Source organism: Scyliorhinus torazame, chromosome 11 (genome assembly GCF_047496885.1).
Source record: "Scyliorhinus torazame isolate Kashiwa2021f chromosome 11, sScyTor2.1, whole genome shotgun sequence".
NCBI lineage: Eukaryota > Metazoa > Chordata > Chondrichthyes > Carcharhiniformes > Scyliorhinidae > Scyliorhinus > Scyliorhinus torazame.
In genome coordinates, this window is record NC_092717.1 from 68,967,422 (window position 1) to 68,989,836 (window position 22,415).

Genomic DNA, 22,415 nt, shown 5'->3' on the forward strand with positions numbered 1-22,415 from the left:
CCTTCCTCCCTGCCTGACTGGTACGTACTTATCAAGAACGTACTTATCAAGAACACGCAGTAGGTGATCCTTGAACAAGCTCCACTTATCCAGTGTGCCCAACACTTGCAGCCTACTTCTCCACCTTATTCCCCCCCCCCAAGTCACGTCTAATGGCATCATAATTGCCCTTCCCCCAGCTATAACTCTTGCCCTGCGGTGTATACTTATATACCTTTCCATCATTAACGTAAACGTCACCGAATTGTGGTCACTGTCCCCAAAGTGTTCTCCTACCTCCAAATCCAACACCTGGCCTGGTTCATTACCCAAAACCAAATCCAACGTGGCCTCGCCTCTTGTTGGCCTGTCAACATATTGTGTCAGGAAACCCTCCTGCGCACACTGTACAAAAAACGACCCATCTAATGTACTCGAACTATATCTTTTCCAGTCAATATTTGGAAAGTTAAAGTCTCCCATAATAACTACCCTGTTACTTTCGCTCTTATCCAGAATCATCTACGCCATCCTTCCCTCTACATCCCTAGAACTATCTGGAGGCCGCTGGAAGACTCCCAACAGTGTGACCTCTCCTTTCATGTTTCTAACCTCAGCCCATACTACCTCGGAAGAGGAGTCCCCATCTAGCATCCTCTCCGCCACCGTAATGCTGCTCTTGACTAGCAGCGCCACACCTCCCCCTCTTTTGCCTCCTTCTCTGAGCTTACTAAAACACCTAAACCCCGGAACCTGCAACATCCATTCCTGTCCCTGCTCTATCCATGTCTCCGAAATGGCCACAACATCGAAGTCCCAGGTACCAACCCATGCTGCCAGTTCCCCTACCTTATTTTGTATACTCCTGGCATTGAAGATGTCAGAGGTAGGTTCTTTACTCAGTAAGGGCATGAAATGCCCTGCCTGCAACAGTAGTGGACTCGGACATTTCAATGGTCATTGGATAGACATATGGACAATAGAGTGGTTTCACAGGTCGGCGCAACATCGAGGGCCGAAGAGCCTGTACTACGCTGTAATGTTCTATGTTCTAAATTCATTTTACCCAATTCCTATTGCTATTTTCAGGACTGTGGTTTTGCCCTGTCACGCTAGCTATCCTTTCCTCAATCCGCCCCCCCCGCCCCAAAGTACTTTTTCGGAGTGGATTTTGTCTGTGCCCCAAGCCAGTAGTGGTTCTATCTCAAAGTTGTATGAATTCATGATATCCTCTGGGCACTCCCCTCTCCAGAAAGTAAGAGTGGACTGGGAGGCTGACCTTGGCTGTCTCACTGACGACAGGTGGGAGGATTAACTCCACGGTCTCCTGTGCTCAGTTAAGCTAAATTCAATAATTTAAAGTTCTGCATAGAATTCACTTTACCAAAGCCAGAATCAGCAGCCACCCCCCCAATACAGTCCAACAACTGTGACAGATGTTTGCTCGCCCCCACTGACCACATCTTCTGATCCTGTCCAAAGTAGTTCAGCATCTGGTCATCTTTTTCAACACACTTCAATAATCTGGACATTGACCTAGAGCTCGGTCCTTTAGTAGCCATTTTCGGAATCTCATCTACACTGACCAGTTTAACTTAGATTGAAGCACATGTTATTGCATTTGCTTCATTAATAACTCTTAGGCAGATTTTATTAACCTGGAAATCCCCCAAGCCAACCAGTGCTCCATCCTGGTTAGAAAACTTGAGGTCCTTATTATATCTGGATAAGATCAAATGTGTCATAATGGGTTCAACTGAAAATTGTTTTGTAAATGACTACCATTTGCCTCTTTCTTCAAGTAATTGATTGCTGTCGACTGTTGAGCTCACTGTTTTCTTTCTGTATAATGTCTTGTATAATTGCAGCAGGGAGAGGGAGCGGAATGGATGACTGTATTGCAGTTTCCTTGCTCCCTTCACAGCATGAAAATCAATAAAAAGATGCTTTTATTTAAAAAAAGACATAAATAAATTAGGGGGACTTCCGGTGGCGACTATGCTGTGAACAGTCGCACATTTAGCAGCTCCCGCTCTTGGTTTTTTGACGACTTTTGAGCTGGAATTTCGGCGAAATGTTTTCTAATATAAGTGGATAAAAGTGAGAGGAGGAGAAGGCGCCGACCCCTATCTTATGGAATTACACCCAAAAAGTAATCGCAAAAGAAGGAATCAAAAGCTGGTTGGAAGTGTGGATCTGAGCTTGGTGGCTGCAAATGGCAGAGAAGCCAGGTCCGGCTCTGTCGGCTCAATGGTCGATAGATCGGTTGGTTACATACAAAGAACAAAGAAAAGTACAGCACAGGAACAGGCCCTTCGGCCCTCCACGCTCGTGCCAACCATGCTACCCAATTAAACTATAATCTTCTACATTTCCTTGGTCCGTATCCCTCTATTCCAATCCTATTCATGTATTTGTCAAGATGCACCTTAAATGTCACTATCGTCCCTGCTTCCACCACCTCCTACGGCAGCGAGTTCCAGGCACCCACGACCCTCTGTGTAAAAAACTTGCCTTGTACATCTCCTCTAAACCTTGCCCCTCGCACCTTAAACCTATGCCCCCTAGTAATTGACCCCTCTACCCTGGGGAAAAGCCTCTGACTATCCACTCTGTCTATGCCCCTCATAATTTTGTAGACCTCTATCAGGTCGCCCCTCAACCTCCGTCGTTCCAGTGAGAACAAACCAAGTTTATTCAACCGCTCCTCATAGCTAATGCCCTCCATACCAGGCAATATCCGTGGGCAGCACGGTAGCATTGTGGATAGCACAATTGCTTCACAGCTCCAGGGTCCAGGTTCGATTCCGGCTTGGGTCACTGTCTGTGTGGAGTCCGCACATCCTCCCAGTGTGCGCGTGGGTTTCCTCCGGGTGCTCCGGTTTCCTCCCACAGTCCAAAGATGTGCAGGTTAGGTGGATTGGCTATGCTAAATTGCCCTTCGTGTCCAAAATTGCCCTTAGTGTTGGGTGGGGTTACTGGGTTATGGGGATAGGGTGGAGGTGTTGACCTTGGGTGGGGTGCTCTTCCCAAGAGTCGGTACAGACTCGATGGGCCGAATGGCCTCCTTCTGCGCTGTAAATTCTATGATCTATGATCTAAATCTCTTCTGCACCCTCTCTAAAGCCTCCACATCCTTCTGGTAGTGTGGCGACCAGAATTGAACACTATACACTAAGTGTGGTTCTATACAGCTGCAACATGACTTGCCAATTCTGATACTCAATGCCCCGGCCAATGAAGGCAAGCATGCCGTATGCCTTCTTGACTACCTTCCCCACCTGTTTTGCCCCTTTCAGTGACCTGTGGACCTGTACACCTAGATCTCTCCGACTTTCAATACTCGTAAGGGTTCTCCCATTCACTGTATTTTCCCTATCTGCATTAAGATCTTCCAAAATGCATTACCTCACATTTGTCCGGATTAAACTCCATCTGCCATCTCTCCGCCCAAGTCTCCAAACAATCTAAATCCTGCTGTATCCTCTGACAGTCCTCATCGCTATCCGCAATTCCACCAACCTTTGTGTCGTCTGCAAACTTACTAATCAGACCAGTTACATTTTCCTCCAAATCATTTATATATACTACAAAGAGCAAAGGTCCCAGCACTGATCCCTGTGGAACACCACATGTCACAGCCCTCCAATTAGAAAAGCATCCTTCCATTGCTACTCTCTGCCTTCTATGACCTAGCCAGTTCTGTATCCACCTTGCCAGCTCACCCCTGATCCCGTGTGACTTCACCTTTTGTACTAGTCTACCATGAGGGACCTTGTCAAAGGCCTTACTGAAGACCATATAGACAACATCCACTGCTCTACCTGCATCAATCATCTTAGTGACCTCCTCGAAAAACTCTATCAAGTTAGTGAGACACGACCTCCCCTTCACAAAACCATGCTGCCTCTCACTAATACGTCCATTTGCTTCCAAATGGGAGTAGATCCTGTCTCGAAGAATTCTCTCCAGTAATTTCCCTACCACTGACGTAAGGCTCACTGGCCTGTAGTTCCCTGGATTATCCTTGCTACCCTTCTTAAACAAAGGAACAACATTGGCTATTCTCCAGTCCTCCGGAACATCACCTGAAGACACTGAGGATCCAAAGATTTCTGTCAAATACCTGGATGAGAAGTTCGCCCGGCACCATAAGGAGTGTGCGGAGGACCTGACCAAGGTGGTAGCCTCGATTAAGGAGGCTGTCGACCAGATGGAGGTGACCGTGACGGCCCAGGGACAGTCCATCCAAAAGCTACAGGAGCAGGCGACAGAATAAGAGAAGCAGTCCACTGGGATGGCACTGCAAATTGGCATTTTACAAGATCGGCAAAGCGACTACTGGGAAAGGTGGAAAACCTGGAGAATCGTTCCTGCAGGCAGAATTGTCGGTCTGCCAGCGGGAAAGGAAGGATTGGATGCCGGTGCGCATGTTGTGAAGATGTTCGAGAAAACGACGGGGGCAGAGGCGTTTGACAGGCCATTGGAAGTGGTCAGGGCACTTGTGCGCAAGCCTCAGGGTCGTGAGCCCCCGAGGGCGATGGTGTGAGGCTGCAACGATTCCTGGACGAAGAACACATCATGAGATGGGCTAGGCTGACAAAACAGTTCGTATGGTAAGAAGCTGAGATCCGGGTTTACCAAGACTTGGGAGCAGAACTTGCTAAGAGGAGGGTGAGTTTTAATAAAGTTAAAGCGGCCCTGTATGCGAAGGGAATAAAATTTGAACTGCTCTACCCGGCCCGTCTGAGTAACCTACGAGGACCGGGAACGATATTTTGGCTCGCCGGAGAAGTGGCGATCTTTATGAAAGACAACAACCTGGGGGACCCATATGGGCTGAAAAAACTGGTCGATAGCGATTTGAATCAAAAGGTTCTGTGGTGCACTGTAACTTGAGTTGCGATGACCGGGAAGAGATGGATTTCTCGGAGTTATCTAACTTTGACCTTTTAGTGTATGTGCCACGGTGCAGTTTCTTCCTTTTTTTTGTATTTGTAAAAAAGATTAAAATGGAGGGGTGGGGGGTGAAGAAAAGTTTTCAAATTGAGATGTTCTAGGAAGGAAAGACATCGGTGAGTTTTTGCATGCATAATTTTTTCTGTCTTTCCATTTATCCTGTTTGGTTTCACTTCCATTGTTTGGTGCTCTGTTTGAAGGTGATAGGATTGATGAGATGTTGTAAAGGGGGAGGGGTGGGCCGTTGAGCCTAGACCTTAAGTGGATGGTTCGTTTGCTTTCTGTGTTTGGTCCTATTGTTTTGAAAACTTATGTTGAAAGTTGGGGGTTGAAGATCCAGCAGGTGGTAGAATCCTAGGTGCCAGGGGTTCCACAGCTACCTGGCTGTTCACAGGAGCAAAGTGGGGGGTGAGCTGAAAAGGGACGGGGTAGGGAGGGAAGGGGAAAATGCTGATGATTAGGGGACTTCCAGGAGGCTGGAGATGGAGACTAGATGGCGGTTGCTGCTGAGGGGCGGATCTGGGGAGGTGCGGCCCATGGGCTAAGGGCTGGCCTAAGAAAGGTCACGGCTAATCGACAGGGGAGGGGGAGAAGAGCCCCCCACGGCCCCCCGGACCAGACTGGTTATGTGGAATGGTCGTGGCCAGAATGGGACGATCAATGGGCCCGTGTGTTCCCACACTTCAGACAGTTAAAGGCGGACGTGGCCATGTTACAGGAGACACACTTGAAGCTGGGAGATCAATTTAGACTGAAAAAGGGATGAGTCGGACAGGTGTTCCATTCAGGATTGGACTTTAAAACAAGGGGGGTGGCCATCCTGATTAACAAAAGGGTGGCGTTTGAGGTGGGGGAAATAGAGACAGACCCGGGAGGCAGATGTATTATGGTTAGCGGGAAACTGGAGGGAATGGCAGTGGTGTTGGTAAATATATATGCCTCAGACTGGGATGATGTTGCATTTGTTAGGAAGATGCTGTGAAAAATCCCAGACCACAACTCATACCGGTTGGTTATGGGGGGTGATTTTAACACGGTCTTGAATCAGAGGATGGACCGGTCGAGTTCTAGGTCGGGGAAAGTATCAGCAATGGCGAAATTGCTGCGGGGGTTCATGGATCACATGGGGGAGGTGTTGATCCATGGAGATTTGAGAGGCCAAGGAGCAAGGAATATTCATTCTATTCTCATGTGCACAAGACGTACTCCAGGATCGATTTTCTAATACTGGGCAAAACATTGTTAGCGGGGGTGGTGGACACAGAGTATTCAGCAATCGTAGTATCGGACCTTGCGCCATATTATCTAGACCTACAGCTGAACACGGGAAATTCTCAGCGCCCACAGTGGAGGCTAGATGCAGGGCTGTTAGCAGAAGAAAGGATATGTGAGCGAGTGAGAGGCCATTCGGGGGTATATAAAAACCAACGACACGGGAGAGACCGCGGCTGGGGTGGTGTGGGAGGCATTGGAAGCGGTCTGAAGGAGCTCAAATGGACTTCAAATGGATTTTGGGCTCCATTCCACAGGCAAGGCAGAGGGACAGCTGAGGAGGGTAAAAGGGGCAGTATATGAAAATGGGAAGAAAGCGAGCAGGATGTTGGCACATCAGCTGAGGAAGCAGGAGACGGCAAGAGAGAAATAGGGAAAATTAAAGATGTGAGGAGGAAAGTAGAGCATAGAACATACAGTGCAGAAGGAGGCCATTCGGCCCATCGAGTCTGCACCGACCCACTTAAGCCCTCACTTCCACCCTATTCCCATAACCCCTCCTAACCTTTTCAGACACTAAGGGCAATTTATCATGCACTTAACCTGCACGTCTTTGGACTGAGGGAGGAAACCAGAGCACCCGGAGGAAACCCACGCAGGCATGGGAGAACGTGCAGACTCCGCACAGACAGTGACCCAGCAGGGAATTGAAACGGGGACCCTGGCGCTAGTGCTAGCCACGTATGTTACTGTGCTGCCCTAAAGTAGTGAGGGACCCGGGGGCGGTTAATGACGTGTTTCGTGAATTCTATAGTCGTTTATATGAGTCAGAACCCCCTGCGGGGGAGGAGGGAATGAACCAATTCCTGGAGAGGCTAGAGTTCCCGAAGGCAGTTGAGGAGCTGGTGGAAGTCTTGGGGGGCCCCAATTGGGCTCGGGGAGGTGATAGACGGATTGGGGGCAATGCAATTGGGTAAGGCCCCGGGACCTGACGGATTCCCAGTGGAAGTTTATAAAAGGTTTTGGGGGCTAGTGGGGCCGCTGTTAGTCAAGGCTTTCAATGAATCCAAGGAATTGGGAGTGCTTCCCCCAACGCTATCACAGGCATCAATCTCTCACATCCTGAAGCGAGACAAGGACCAGGAGAGCTGTGGATCAGAGACCAATTTCCCTTTTAAATGTAGATGCTAAATTACTGGCAAAGATCTTGGCCACCAGAATAGAGGACTACGTCCCAGTGGTAATCGGGGAGGATCAGGCGGGATTTGTGAAGGGCAGGCTCTTGACGTCCAATATTAGACGGTCTCTTATGTTATCATGATGCCAGCCGTGGGGCATGAGGCGATAGTAGCCGTGTACGCGGAGAAAGCTTTAGACTGGGTGGAGTGGACATACTTATGGGATATTTTAGGCAGGTTTGGGTTCGGGCAGGAATGTGTGGATTGGGTCCAGCTGCTATATCAGGCCCCGGTGGCAAATGTGAGAACCAACCAAACCCGGTCAGAATATTTTTATCTCGGGAGAGGGACAAGGCAGGGATGCCTGCTCTCCCCATTACTGTTTGCCCTGGCCATAGAGCCTTTAGCAATGGCCCTTGGAGCATCGAGTGCGTGGCGGGGGATAGGATAGTGAGCGGGGGCGGGGGAATACGGAAAGAGCGAGATGTTTGTGATCGAGGCGCGGGGGTAGGAAAGGAGACTGAGGGAGTTACCTTTTAAAGTGGTGGTGGGGAGTTTTAGATATTTAGAGATTCAAGTGGCGAAAGAGTGGGGACAGCTCCACAAGTTAAATCTGGGCAAAGCCGTCGACCAACTGAAAAGGGATTTCCATAGATGGGACATGCTCACACTGACGCTAGCGGGAAGGGTGCAGATGGGAAAGATGACAGTCCTCCCAAGACTGCTCTTTTCTCAATGCAGTCAGATTTTTGTCCCAAAGGCTGGTTTTAGAAAAATAAACGTGCCGATTACAGGTTGTGTGTGGGCACTCTTGGTCGCGGAAAGGGGGGCCTGGCCCTCCGAAGCTTCATTAATTATTACTGGGTGGCCAACATATCCATGGTCAGGAAGTGGGTCGGCCTGGGAGCGAGTGGAAACGGCATCCTGCAAGGGTACGAGTTTGGAGGCTTTACTAACGGCTCCCCTGCCGTTCTCGCTGGCTCGGCACTCTACAAGTTCTGTGGTGGTGGCAGCCCTAAGGGGGGGTGTGGGCAATGGAAGCAGCACATGGGATTGGAGAGTCAGTGTGGTCTCCGATTTGGAACATTCACCAGTTTGTCCCGGGGAGGCTGGATGGGGGCTTCAGGAGGTGGCAGCTGGCAATGATCGAGAGATTTGGGGTTTTATTTATCCACGAGGGCTTTCTGACCTTGAAGGTACTAGGAGGAGTTTAAGCTACCAGGCGGGTTTCGATACCTTCAGGTCCGGGACTTTGTACAAAGGCAGGTTCTAAGCTTTCCTCGCCTCCCCCTGAGGGGTCTACAGAATAAGGTGATGTCAAAAACTGGGGTTGGAGAGGGGAGGATTTCGGAGATATACAAGGAGTTGATGGATCAGGGAGTTGAAGCGGAAGTGGGCAGAGGAGCTGGAAATGGAAAAGTGGGAAAAAGTCTTGGAGTCAATTCATCTTTGTCCTGTGCCAGACTCAGCCTGATCCAGTTCAAACTGGTCCACAGGGCCCACATGACGGTAGCCCGGATGAGCAGCTTCTTTGAGGAGGTGGAGGACAGATGTGGGCGGTGTGGGGATAGCCCGGCCAACCATGTACATATGTTCTGGGCATGTCCGAAGTGGAGGGGATTCTGACAGGGATTTGCGGACGTAATGTCTGAAGTCCTGGAAGGGAGGGTAACTCAGAGTCCAGAACTGGCAATATTTGGGGCATCGGATGATCGGGGGCCAAGGAGGAGAGGGGGGGAAGAAAAGAGAGGCCGATGTCCTGGCCTTCTCCTCCTCGGTGGCCCGTAGACGGATTTTGCTGGGATGGAGGGACTCGGAGCCCCGGAAGTCAGGTCTGTGGGTCAGCGATATGGCAGGGTTTCTCAGCCTGGAAAAGAAAATCAAGTTTGCCTTGAGGGGATCAATGCAGTGGTTCGCCCGGAGATGGCAGCCGTTCATCGACTTCTTGAAAGAAAATGGAATGTCAGCAGTAAAAAAAGGGGGGGGGGGGGAGAAACAGGAGGCATGGCAGTGTTAGATAAGGACAGGGAACTCAGTACACTGGTAATTAGGGAATAGGACAGGGGTAGTAGGGGGACATTGTTTCTTTGTTTTTTAGGTCTTTTGCGTGTGTCGGCCCACGTGGTTGTTTAAGAAATGTCAATGTGTTAAACTGTGAAAATTACAAATGCTTCAATAAAATATTTTCTAAAAAAAAAATAAATAAACGCATTAGGGAAAATGGGTGATTAAATTAAAAAGGATAGTTTGTGCAGAAAAAAGCAGAGTACATTTCCTTGATAAGCATGTTTAACAGATTTAACTAAACATACTGACCTAACTGGCAATGGCAGATACGTACCATAGGACAATATTTAACTGCAATTTTTGAAATCAGAATCTTAACTAATATTTTAAATGTTCCACACATACAGCCACATCCTGATTTCAGATGTACTAACCAAGGTAGTTGAGGCCAGAGGCTTGGGATGGCTTTTTCTTTGGCCAGTAGAGCATCTGAAACTTCAACTATCTTTCTCAGGCTCTCACCTAAAGGTTACCCTCCCCATCTCCCACGAACCAGACTGTCATCTTCCCACACCACTCCAATTCCCATCTTTCCTCTCCCATATTCCCCTTCTATCACCACCAGGCATAAATCCTCCCCGATGGACCAACAGGGATTCTCTTACCCATGCACCTTCCATCACGTTGGTGGTTCCAAAATTGCAGTGACAACTGCCTCAATCCCTCTTCCAGACACATCCTGCTCTCTGGGTAACCTCTAATGTTCTTTCTCTCCACTCCTTAAATCGATATTTTAAGCAGGGCTTTTACTTTTGGTCCATTACATTACATCTAAACCCACATTGAAATTTGGAGACAATCGGGATTCCAGTCCAGCAAATGACTTCTAATAACCATCACATTTCCAAAAAGTAATTAGCCTGAAGATAAACCTCCGCTTTCTACGTCACTAATTTTGAGAACCATGAAGCATAAATTGGCAACAAAACTGTCCCATTATTATGCCAGATGAGCCCAAGGGAACTTTAATGCAGAAAGCTTGCCAAGTGTTATGGTGCGAGCAAGGCTGCCTTGGCTTACGGATTACTGATCTTCAGTTCAATGCTGAAAACACTCAAGTTGCCGAACGGGCTGGATAGGGAAAGAGAGAAGCAAAAGTGAGGTCTACAACTAACACACACTCCAACCAATATTAATTGAGATGACTAAAACAACCAGAGGGATAAACCAATGTGAGGAATACAAATGAGGTGAGATTGATTCTCTACACAACCAAAATAAAGGACATTCTAACTTGTGGCTGTGGCACGGATTGCTACTGGTGATGCTTAAATGATTCAAAATTGGCCTTTCTGGAAATCAAATAATTCTTGAAAGAAGAGCTACAATCAGAACATTGCATTGGAGGAGTCCCAAATAAGAAAAATATATCATGAACGAAAATTTGTTTGGACGGTATTCTCCAGCTTTTAGACCAGAAGAGAGAAAACAGAAAGCTAGCCAACATATTGAAGATAACCAGATGAAAATAAACATTTTAGACACCTGGATCAGCCAAATCTCCAGTGTGAAGTCAGTGTCACTGTTTTTTCCATTTCATGAGATGGTTCAAATTTAAAAGTAGAGCTGCTAAGTAATCCCACAAGTGAGAGAAACTTAAAATCACAGACCTATAGGTTTAAAGAGCTATCACACTGCTCAAAATAAGCTTCAGATCCCAAGTAACAGCTAACAGTCAAATAAAAGGCTAGACTTGTCGGCAGCTTTCATAAATCTGGATATCATTAGACACTTTCCCCTATACCGACTTACAAGCATTCACGATGAAGAGAAATAAGAGCAACATGAACTTTCAATGACCTAAAAACAGTGCTGGGTTGGGAAATAAACGCTGGAACACTCAAAGATAGGGTTGTACTTAAGTTTTTCAGTTTACTACAAGCCTTCAGATTTAAGTTTTTTTGTCAACATGACAAAGGTTAGTACAAATTATTGGAAACTTGTGATGCCTGCCCGCACTGAATTGTACAAGAAGCGATAACTTAGAAGTTTACATCTGGTCAAGTGCCAGAAACTCCACTGTTACCCATTACAATGCCCAAGTCCAATACATATCTCATGCTGCAAGATATGCATTTATTGTCAATGGATGGAAAGTAACAGAAAAAGTAAATGTAATTGAGGACACATTCTATTTAGCGCAAGAACACCACCATTATATAGGTGATCATTATTTTAAAAAGTTCACATTCGAGATACTGGATTGAATTCTCCACCTCACGCCACCAGTAGCAGAATACCCGATGTGGCGAAGAATTCGGCTTTTGTGGAGAAAACGAGATAGGTTCCAGCAAACCCCCCCCCCCCCCCCCCTGGCATTGAGATCGAGGTTCGTGTCCTGTGCTAGTGAGAGGCCGGGCACCATATTCGCCAGGTCCTCTGAGCCGGGAATCACGTGGGAGAGAATTGGTGCTGGTCCTGACAAACATGTATTTGACTCGGTGGACCAAGGGGGTAAGTTAATCCCCAGGTCCGTCAGAGGGCCACCCTCCACCCAAAATGCAAGAGTGCCGAAACCCCCCAAATAAAGAGACCCAACACAGAGATCCCCATCTGGTCGCCCGCCAGAAGGGCGACAGACCCCCTGTTGCGAAGACCCCCCAGAACGAGGCCCTTGTCAGACCCCCCCCCCCCCAGAAGAGAAAAACCCGTCAGACCCTCCCCCAGAAGAGAAACACCTATCAGGAAATCCCCCAGAAGAGAGACCCTTGTCTGGAAGCTAGAGATGTGGAGATGCTGGCGCTGGACTGGGTGAGCACAGTAAGTTAAAGTCCAACAGGTTTGTTTCGAATCACTAGCTTTCCGAGCACTGCTCCTCCCTCAGATGAAATGAGGATTTCACCTGTGGAAGGAGCAGTGCTCCGAAAGCTAGTGATTCAAAACAAATCTGTTGGACTTTAATCGTGAAGCTAGAGAGCAGTCCAGACTGGAAGTGACCCAAAAATTTCCCAAGAGGTGAGGGCCCAGTCATGGGACCTTGCTATCAGGCAGTCCATTCAAAATGGCTGACCATTAACAATGCAGACAGGATGGTCGACATCTGAACCTGAGGGGCACAAATATCCTTTGGGGGGGGGGGGGGGGTGGGGGGGAGATTTGTTAGTGCTCTTTGGGGGGGGGATTTAAACTAATGCACCAGGGGCATGGGAACCTGGATTGTAGTTTTAGGGTAAGGGAGAATGAGAGTAGAGGGGTCAGGAGCACAGATTTGACGTCGCAGGAGGGGGCCAGTGTTCAGGTAGGTGGTTTGAAGTGTGTCTACTTCAATGCCAGGAGTATACGAAATAAGGTAGGGGAACTGGCAGCATGGGTTGGTACCTGGGACTTCGATGTTGTGGCCATTTCGGAGACATGGATAGAGCAGGGACAGGAATGGATGTTGCAGGTTCCGGGGTTTAGGTGTTTTAGTAAGCTCAGAGAAGGAGGCAAAAGAGGGGGAGGTGTGGCGCTGCTAGTCAAGAGCAGTATTACAGTGTCGGAGAGGATGCTAGATGGGGACTCATCTTCCGAGGTAGTATGGGCTGAGGTTAGAAACATGAAAGGAGAGGTCACCCTGTTGGGAGTCTGCTATAGGCCTCCAAATAGTTCTAGGGATGTAGGGGAAAGGATGGCGAGGATGATCCTGGATAAGAGCGAAAGTAACAGGGTAGTTATTATGGGAGGCTTTAACTTTCCAAATATTGACTGGAAAAGATATAGTTCGAGTACATTAGATGGGTCGTTTTTTGTACAGTGTGTGCAGGAGGGATTCCTGACACAATATGTTGACAGGCCAACAAGAGGCGAGGCCACGTTGGATTTGGTTTTGGGTAATGAACCAGGCCAGGTGTTGGATTTGGAGGTAGGAGAGCACTTTGGGGACAGTGACCACAATTCGGTGACGTTTACGTTAATGATGGAAAGGTATATAAGTATACACCGCAGGGCAAGAGTTATAGCTGGGGGAAGGGCAATTATGATGCCATTAGACGTGACTTGGGGGGGATAAGGTGGAGAAGTAGGCTGCAAGTGTTGGGCACACTGGATAAGTAGAGCTTGTTCAAGGATCAGCTACTGCGTGTTCTTGATAAGTATGTACCGGTCAGGCAGGGAGGAAGGCGTCAAGCGAGGGAACCGTGGTTTACCAAAGAAGTGGAATCTCTTGTTAAGAGGAAGAAGGAGGCCTATGTGAAGATGATGTGTGAAGTTTCAGTTGGGGCGATGGATAGTTACAAGGTAGCGAGGAAGGATCTAAAGAGAGAGCTAAGACGAGCAAGGAGGGGACATGAGCAGTATTTGGCAGGTAGGATCAAGGAAAACCCAAAAGCTTTCTATAGGTATGTCAGGAATAAGCGAATGACTAGGGAAAGAGTAGGACCAGTCAAGGACAGGGATGGGAAGTTGTGTGTGGAGTCTGAAGAGATAGGCGAGATACTAAATGAATATTTTTCATCAGTATTCACTCAGGAAAAAGATAATGTTGTGGAGGAGAATGCTGAGACCCAGGCTAATAGAATAGATGGAATTGAGGTACGTAGGGAAGACGTGTTGGCAATTCTGGACAGGCTGAAAATAGATAAGTCCCCGGGACCTGATGGGATTTATCCTAGGATTCTCTGGGAGGCCAGGGAAGAGATTGCTGGACATTTGGCTTTGATTTTTATGTCATCATTGGCTACAGGAATAGTGCCAGAGGACTGGAGGATAGCAAATGTGGTCCCTTTGTTCAAAAAGGGGAGCAGAGACAACCCCGGCAACTATAGACCGGTGAGCCTCACGTCTGTAGTGGGTAAAGTCTTGGAGGGGATTATAAGAGACAAGATTTATAATCATCTAGATAGGAATAATATGATCAGGGATAGTCAGTATGGCTTTGTGAAGGGTAGGTCATGCCTATGGAAATGGCTGGCACGAGGGGACATAGCTTTAAACTGAGGGGTAATAGATATAGGACAGAGGTCAGAGGTAGGTTCTTTACGCAAAGAGTAGTGAGGCCGTGGAATGCCCTACCTGCTACAGTAGTGAACTCGCCAACATTGAGGGCATTTAAAAGTTTATTGGATAAACATATGGATGATAATGGCGTAGTGTAGGTTAGATGGCTTTTGTTTCGGTGCAACATCGTGGGCTGAAGGGCCTGTACTGCACTGTATCGTTCTATGTTCTATGTTCTAATCCACACCATGAAAAAATTTCCATGGCTAAGGATTGGAAATTGCTTCCTGATTTGTGCTCCTCATGGGAACACAAATTAGGTGCAATTCAGCTCTGGCGGGAGAACATAGCCTCCTAACCAGATAATTCTGTCTGATGATTAGGTGACTATTTCTGTATAATGTTTTGCATTTGGTACCAAAAAAAGATGGTTTCGGATTCACGTCAGAAGTGTGATTGACTGGGGAAAAGGTGAAAGTATTCTGATTAAATGATCACAAACCTTATTACTACTCACAAGACCTCAGTGGTCAGAAAGCAAACATGTTTGAAGAATCAATCTTGTGCTGTGAGCTGCAGATTCTAGATTTTCGATGAAATCCAACCTCTCAAAATGTTTCAAGAACTACTGCCGAGCTACCCTAATAGAGTATTAAACATTAGTCTAGTCGTCAGGAATATACAAATGGAGCCAAATGCAATTACTATACATTGGCAATCCCCTTTCAATGTTGAATAACAATTACTTTCAATGTGGTGGTCTTATCTAGAACAACAAAGCACAAAGAAAAGTACAGCACAGGATCAGGCCCTTCGGCCCTCCAAGCCCGTGACGACCATGCTGCCCGGCTAAACTACAATCTTCTACACTTCCTGGGTCCGTATCCCTCTATTCCCATCCTGTTCATATATTTGTCAAGATGCCCCTTAAATGTCACAGTCGTCCCTGCTTCCACCACCTCCTCTGGTAGCGAGTTCCAGGCACCCACTACCCTCTGTGTAAAGAAACTTGCCTCGTACATCTACTCTAAACCTTGCCCCTCGCACCTTAAATCTATGCCCCCATGTAATTGACCCTGCTACCCTGGGGAAAAGCCTCTGACTCTCCACTCGGTCTATGCCCCTCAATTTTGTAGACCTTTATCAGGTCTCCCTTCAACCTCCTTCGTTCCAGTGAGAACAAACCGAGTTTATTCAACCGCTCCTCATAGCTAATGCCCTCCATACCAGGCAACATCCTGGTAAATCTCTTCTGCACCCTCTCTAAAGCCTCCACATCCTTCTGGTAGTGTGGTGACCAGAATTGAACACTATACTCCAAGTGTGGCCTAACTAAGGTTCTATACAGCTGCAACATGACTTGCCAATTCTTATACTCAATGCCCCGGCCAATGAAGGCAAGCATGCCGTATGCCTTCTTGACTACCTTCTCCACCTGTGTTGCCCCTTTCAGTGACCTTTGGACCTGTACACCTAGATCGCCAAACGGTCCAAATCCTGCTGTATCCTCTGACAGTCCTCATCGCTATCCACAATTCCACCAACCTTTGTGTCATCTGCAAACTTACTAAACAGAACTTCTTCTCTCTGTACACCAGCCGCAGGGCCAGGTCTTCATCAGGCTGACCGAGACGCGACTTCAGGTCGCCCCTCAACTTCCATATGTGACATCAGCAAGATGGGCAGGCAAGCTTGCTTGGATAATTTGTTCAATGAGTGGGAAGTTTCCTGTATTGAGAGATTTCAAAGTAGCAGGAACCAACTACACAACCAAAGATTGCACTCATTAAGGTCATTGGCCTAAAAGTTTAATCCGGTTTCTCTCTCCACAGATGCTACCCGCTGGGTAAAGGATGTTCAGTACAGCAAGTGCCAATGTGAGATTGAAGAATAGTACTGCCCACAGTAGGATGTAGAGACACATGACAGGAGACAAGAGTTGTATGGGGAGAGTCAACGAGAAGTCGGCGTGTAGTTCTTAGTTTCAGTTATACTTTGTACAGGTGCAAATTTATACTTTGTACAGATGCAAATAGTTATGTGCTCCAAAACCAAGATGGCGCCGGAGTGTGGCGAATCTCTGGGAGCTCTCTCACACAGATCCTCTTCTTACATCTCCTATAATTTATTAGTGTTAGGTCCTTTTATGTCCTTCATCATGATTGACTATTTCTCCTGATGGATCGAGTGAAGCAGTTACACACGATGACCACAAAACGCATCCTGGCAGACCCAGACAAAACAAAGGCAATAGTGAGTTCCCAATCCCATCATCCCTTCCAGACCTCCAAATGGTCAACCAGTTGGCAATATTTCTGCACAACCTGGCACAGGTACAGAGCTTCTGCAGCAGCCGCAGCCATTGGGTCCTTGAAGAACTTGTTTGAGTCATAGCATCCAAGTGGTGTCTGATTACTCCCTGTGCCACGTGCCAGTGAGGCTAGAAATAGGAAGATAGAGCAGACAAACACGTGGCTAAACAGCTGGTGTAGGAGGGAGGGTTTCCGTTTTCTGGACCACTGGGAGCTCTTTCGGGGCAGGTGTGACCTGTATAAGATGGACGGGTTGCATCTAAACCGGAGAGGCATAAATATCCTGGCCGCGAGGTTTGCTAGTGTCACACTGGAGGGTTTAAACTAGTATGGCAGGGGGGTGGGTACAGGTGAGAGCATTGAGGGAGAACTAGGGAATAGGGACAGTGTGGCTCTGAGGCAGAGCAGACGGGGAAAAGTTGCTGAACACAGCGGGTCTGGTGGCCTGAAGTGCATATGTTTTAATGCAAGGAGCATTACGGGTAAGGCAGATGAACTTAGAGCTTGGATTACTACTTGGAACTATGATGTTATTGCCATTACAGAGACCTGGTTGAGGGAAGGGCAGGATTGGCAGCTAAACGTTCCAGGATTTAGATGTTTCAGGCGGGATAGAGGGGGATGTAAAAGGGGAGGCGGAGTTGCGCTACTTGTTCGGGAGAATATCACAGCTATACTGCGAGAGGACACCTCAGAGGGCAGTGAGGCTATATGGGTAGAGATCAGGAATAAGAAGGGTGCAGTCACAATGTTGGGGGTATACTACAGGCCTCCCAACAGCCAGCGGGAGATAGAGGAGCAGATAGGTAGACAGATTTTGGAAAAGAGTAAAAACAACAGGGTTGTGGTGATGGGAGACTTCAACTTCCCCAATATTGACTGGGAGTCACTGAGTGCCAGGGGCTTAGACGGGGCGGAGTTTGTAAGGAGCATCCAGGAGGGCTTCTTAAAACAATATGTAAACAGTCCAACTAGGGAAGGGGCAGTACTGGACCTGGTATTGGGGAATGAGCCCGGCCAGGTGGTAGATGTTTCAGTAGGGGAGCATTTCGGTAACAGTGACCACAATTCAGTAAGTTTTAAAGTACTGGTGGACAAGGATAAGAGTGGTCCGAGGATGAATGTGCTAAATTGGGGGAAGGCTAATTATGACAATATTAGGCGGGAACTGAAGAACATAGATTGGGGGCGGATGTTTGAGGGCAAATCAACATCTGACATGTGGGAGGCTTTCAAGTGTCAGTTGAAGGGAATACAGGACAGGCATATTCCTGTGAGGAAGAAAGATAAATACGGCAATTTTCGGGAACCTTGGATGACGAGTGATATTGTAGGCCTCGTCAAAAAGAAAAAGGAGGCATTTGTCAGGGCTAAAAGGCTGGGAACAGACGAAGCCTGTGTGGCATATAAGGAAAGTAGGAAGGAACTTAAGCAAGGAGTCAGGAGGGCTAGAAGGGGTCATGAAAAGTCATTGGCAAATAGGGTTAAGGAAAATCCCAAGGCTTTTTACACGTACATAAAAAGCAAGAGGGTAGCCAGGGAAAGGGTTGGCCCACTGAAGGATAGGCAAGGGAATCTATGTGTGGAGCCAGAGGAAATGGGCGAGGTACTAAATGAATACTTTGCATCAGTATTCACCAAAGAGAAGGAATTGGTAGATGTTGAGTCTGGAGAAGGGGGTGTAGATAGCCTGGGTCACATTGTGATCCAAAAAGACGAGGTGTTGGGTGTCTTAAAAAATATTAAGGTAGATAAGTCCCCAGGGCCTGATGGGATCTACCCCAGAATACTGAAGGAGGCTGGAGAGGAAATTGCTGAGGCCTTGACAGAAATCTTTGGATCCTCGCTGTCTTCAGGGGATGTCCCGGAGGACTGGAGAATAGCCAATGTTGTTCCTCTGTTTAAGAAGGGTAGCAAGGATAATCCCGGGAACTACAGGCCGGTGAGCCTTACTTCAGTGGTAGGGAAATTACTGGAGAGAATTCTTCGAGACAGGATCTACTCCCATTTGGAAGCAAATGGACGTATTAGTGAGAGGCAGCACGGTTTTGTGAAGGGGAGGTCGTGTCTCACTAACTTGATAGAGTTTTTCGAGGAGGTCACTAAGATGATTGATGCAGGTAGGGCAGTAGATGTTGTCTATATGGACTTCAGTAAGGCCTTTGACAAGGTCCCTCATGGTAGACTAGTACAAAAGGTGAAGTCACACGGGATCAGGGGTGAACTGGCAAGGTGGATACAGAACTGGCTAGGCCATAGAAGGCAGAGGGTAGCAATGGAGGGATGCTTTTCTAATTGGAGGGCTGTGACCAGTGGTGTTCCACAGGGATCAGTGCTGGGACCTTTGCTGTTTGTAGTATATATAAATGATTTGGAGGAAAATGTAACTGGTCTGATTAGTAAGTTTGCAGACGACACAAAGGTTGGTGGAATTGTGGATAGCGATGAGGACTGTCTGAGGATACAGCAGGATTTAGATTGTCTGGAGACTTGGGCGGAGAGATGGCAGATGGAGTTTAATCCGGACAAATGTGAGGTAATGCATTTTGGAAGGGCTAATGCAGGTAGGGAATATACAGTGAATGGTAGAACCCTCAAGAGTATTGAAAGTCAAAGAGATCTAGGAGTACAGGTCCACAGGTCATTGAAAGGGGCAACACAGGTGGAGAAGGTAGTCAAGAAGGCATACGGCATGCTTGCCTTCATTGGACGGGGCATTGAGTATAAGAATTGGCAAGTCATGTTGCAGCTGTATAGAACCTTAGTTAGGCCACACTTGGAGTATAGTGTTCAATTCTGGTCGCCACACTACCAGAAGGATGTGGAGGCTTTAGAGAGGGTGCAGAAGAGATTTATCAGAATGTTGCCTGGTATGGAGGGCATAAGCTATGAGGAGCGATTGAATAAACTCGGTTTGTTCTCTCTGGAACGAAGGAGGTTGAGGGGCGACCTGATAGAGGTCTACAAAATTATGAGGGGCATAGACAGAGTGGATAGTCAGAGGCTTTTCCCCAGGGTAGAGGGGTCAATTACTAGGGGGCATAGGTTTAAGGTGAGAGGGGCAAGGTTTAGAGTAGATGTACGAGGCAAGTTTTTTACGCAGAGGGTAGTGGGTGCCTGGAACTCGCTACCGGAGGAGGTAGTGGAAGCAGGGACGATAGGGACATTTAAGGGGCATCTTGACAAATATATGAATAGGATGGGAATAGAAGGATACGGACCCAGGAAGTGTAGAAGATTGTAGTTTAGTCGGGCAGTATGGTCGGCGCGGGCTTGGAGGGCCGAAGGGCCTGTTCCTGTGCTGTACATTTCTTTGTTCTTTGTTCTTTGATAATGACAATTCACTCAATTTGCCAGCAGTTCTAGTTTTCAGCACCGTACCAGCTCCCCAAGTTATTCACAATTAAACTGAGGCAGAAAGAGGCATCCGCACCATTAAAACCCTATTGAGAAAAAAAACAAAGACTTTCCAATGGCACTTTTAACATACAAATCCACCCCTCTGCGATGTGGACTGGCCCCATCAGAAGAAACATCACACCAATGCTATCAACAAAATGAATCAGAGGGTTGGCAGACAAGGACTACTACTGGAAGGTTCAAGAGTGAGAACAGGCCAACAGACAAAGACTGGCTTCTGCTGACAATAGGAGGTACCATACTATAAATCTGCCCGAGTTACATAAAAATGTAAGAGACATTTGACATAATCAGAGACCTTGATAAAGGGGGCATCATTGCCTGTAGAGACGATGATTTACCAAGATCATACCTGATTATATACCCCAGCAGGCACAATCAGGCAGAAAAGGCCAACCCCCGATTATACATACAAGCGTAGCAGATGGAGACAACCCAGTGCTGGAAACACAGAATACTATGATTTTAACTCCAAGCAAACAAAACTCACCCAAAGCAAGTGAGCCCACCACTTCTCCAAATATGACCAGAACCAGATCAGGAGGAATTGACAGTGTCCAGACCATCTGAATTTATATAGGTTGAAGAGACTTGAGGAGCCGGGACACATAGGTAAATATGTTGGGTTGGGGGGTGATGGCCTAGAAGAGTGTTCGGCATAACAAGGGTTAATGTGGGACTGGGGAACAGAGTTGCCCACAGTATGATGTAGAGAGGTGTATGACAATAGGCAAGAGAGACTGAGTTATATGGAAAGTGCGTCAAGAAGTCAACATGAAATTAGCTCTTAGTTTGGGCTTTTACATTTGTACAAAGTAGTGTGTTAGCAATAAGCACTACAGTACAAGCCTCTAAAGCTTCTAATGAGACATATTAAACAACCCTTACAATACCTGACCTGCAGAGTATTTCCAGCCTTTTCTGTTTTTATTGCGCCCATTAAGTTGTACTTCTGGGCATGGTTCTCCATGTTTTCTCTTAATTAGACCAGATTGCAATACAACTTGTAGAAGAATTTTTTTTTTTAAAAATTGGCTGGACAAATACAGAGCCAATGCCGACTTGAGAATGTTATGGACCAGGGTTTAGAGAACCCCAAAGTGTATCATGGAGTTCACCTGACCCACAACTTTTAATAGAAGTGGTATGGGGATCACACAGGTGTGGTACAGCAGAAATGGAAAGCATTTTTTAAAGCAAAACAATGTTTATTCTATGAACTCAAGTTAACTTTTTAAAAACATAGTGAACATCTTAGCAACCATTACTTCAAATACAACCCCCAAAGACTACAACACAAAGTAATCCTTTAAGCTTTCCTTTCGACATCCATACGACTTAAAAACAAAAGCTTTAACAGAAGCACATCAGGTTAAAGTCACTACTGAAAACATTTATAATTCTGAATTCACCAATTGATCAAGAGATAATCTTTTGGTGGCAGAGAGAACAGCAGTACACCTGCTGTGTCTGGCTTCAGCTCCAACACTGAAAACGAAACTAAAACACACCCTGCAGCAAACAGCCTAAAACGAAAGTAAAAAGCTGAGACAACCCAGCTCCACCCACACTCTGACATCACAGATAAACAGCCATTTCTTAAAGGTACTCTCACATGACAAGAAGGAAACGCTCAGACTAAGATTGACTAGCGCATGCTGGAAATCAGACAAAAGTGAGACACATTTTCAGACTGCACAGATGTAGAAGCAACACATGTTTGGATATTGGAATGAGGGGTTCATACTTTGAAACCTCTGAGCCAGGATCCAATAGATTTGCAACAAGGATCTAATAGATTTAGTCTTTGGGCAGGGTTTTCCCGCCGTGCCAATCACCAGGGTTGTCTGGTTTCACCGCAGGTCAATGGAAGTAGGTTGGGCCACTGCAGCTGCATCCCCCAAGGCAGGGCTGGAAAATCCCAGCCTTCAGCTTACACTTCGGTAAAATTTAAATGGCAGCATTTTAAGGGCTTTCAAGTTAGAGTGCTAAAAATTAAACCCGTTGCGATGTCATATTAAGCTTACAGGTTTACGACTTTAACTTTCTGAAACTAGATTGCGAAGAAAAACAACATTTAACCAAAAGCGCTAGTGACAGGCGAAAAGGCTGTAGTTCAGAACAAGGTCTTTCATGAACAAAAGGTGGGGGGGGGGGGGGGGGGAATTAAAACAGTGGATCTTCTACCAATGGAATCTTTTGATTCATGCAGCATGGATGTGTTGGGGGACATTTTCTGATACTGGACTATGATATAATTATAGTTGGCTCTGTAACTACATTTTTGCTCCGATATTACTTTTGAATAGTCCTGCTGAGACCAAAGGTACTCATTGGCTTAGATGCCTGTTTAGAAGAGACAATTTGGAGGAAT

At 46.9% G+C, this 22,415-nt stretch overlaps 1 protein-coding gene across 3 annotated transcripts in view; it reads right to left on the bottom strand.

The window, feature by feature from the left end:
- LOC140385322 (TGF-beta receptor type-1) overlaps positions 1–22,415 on the bottom strand; it is a 151,745-nt gene that overhangs the window by 13,121 nt on the left and 116,209 nt on the right. The gene's annotated exons all lie outside the window — the stretch shown is intronic.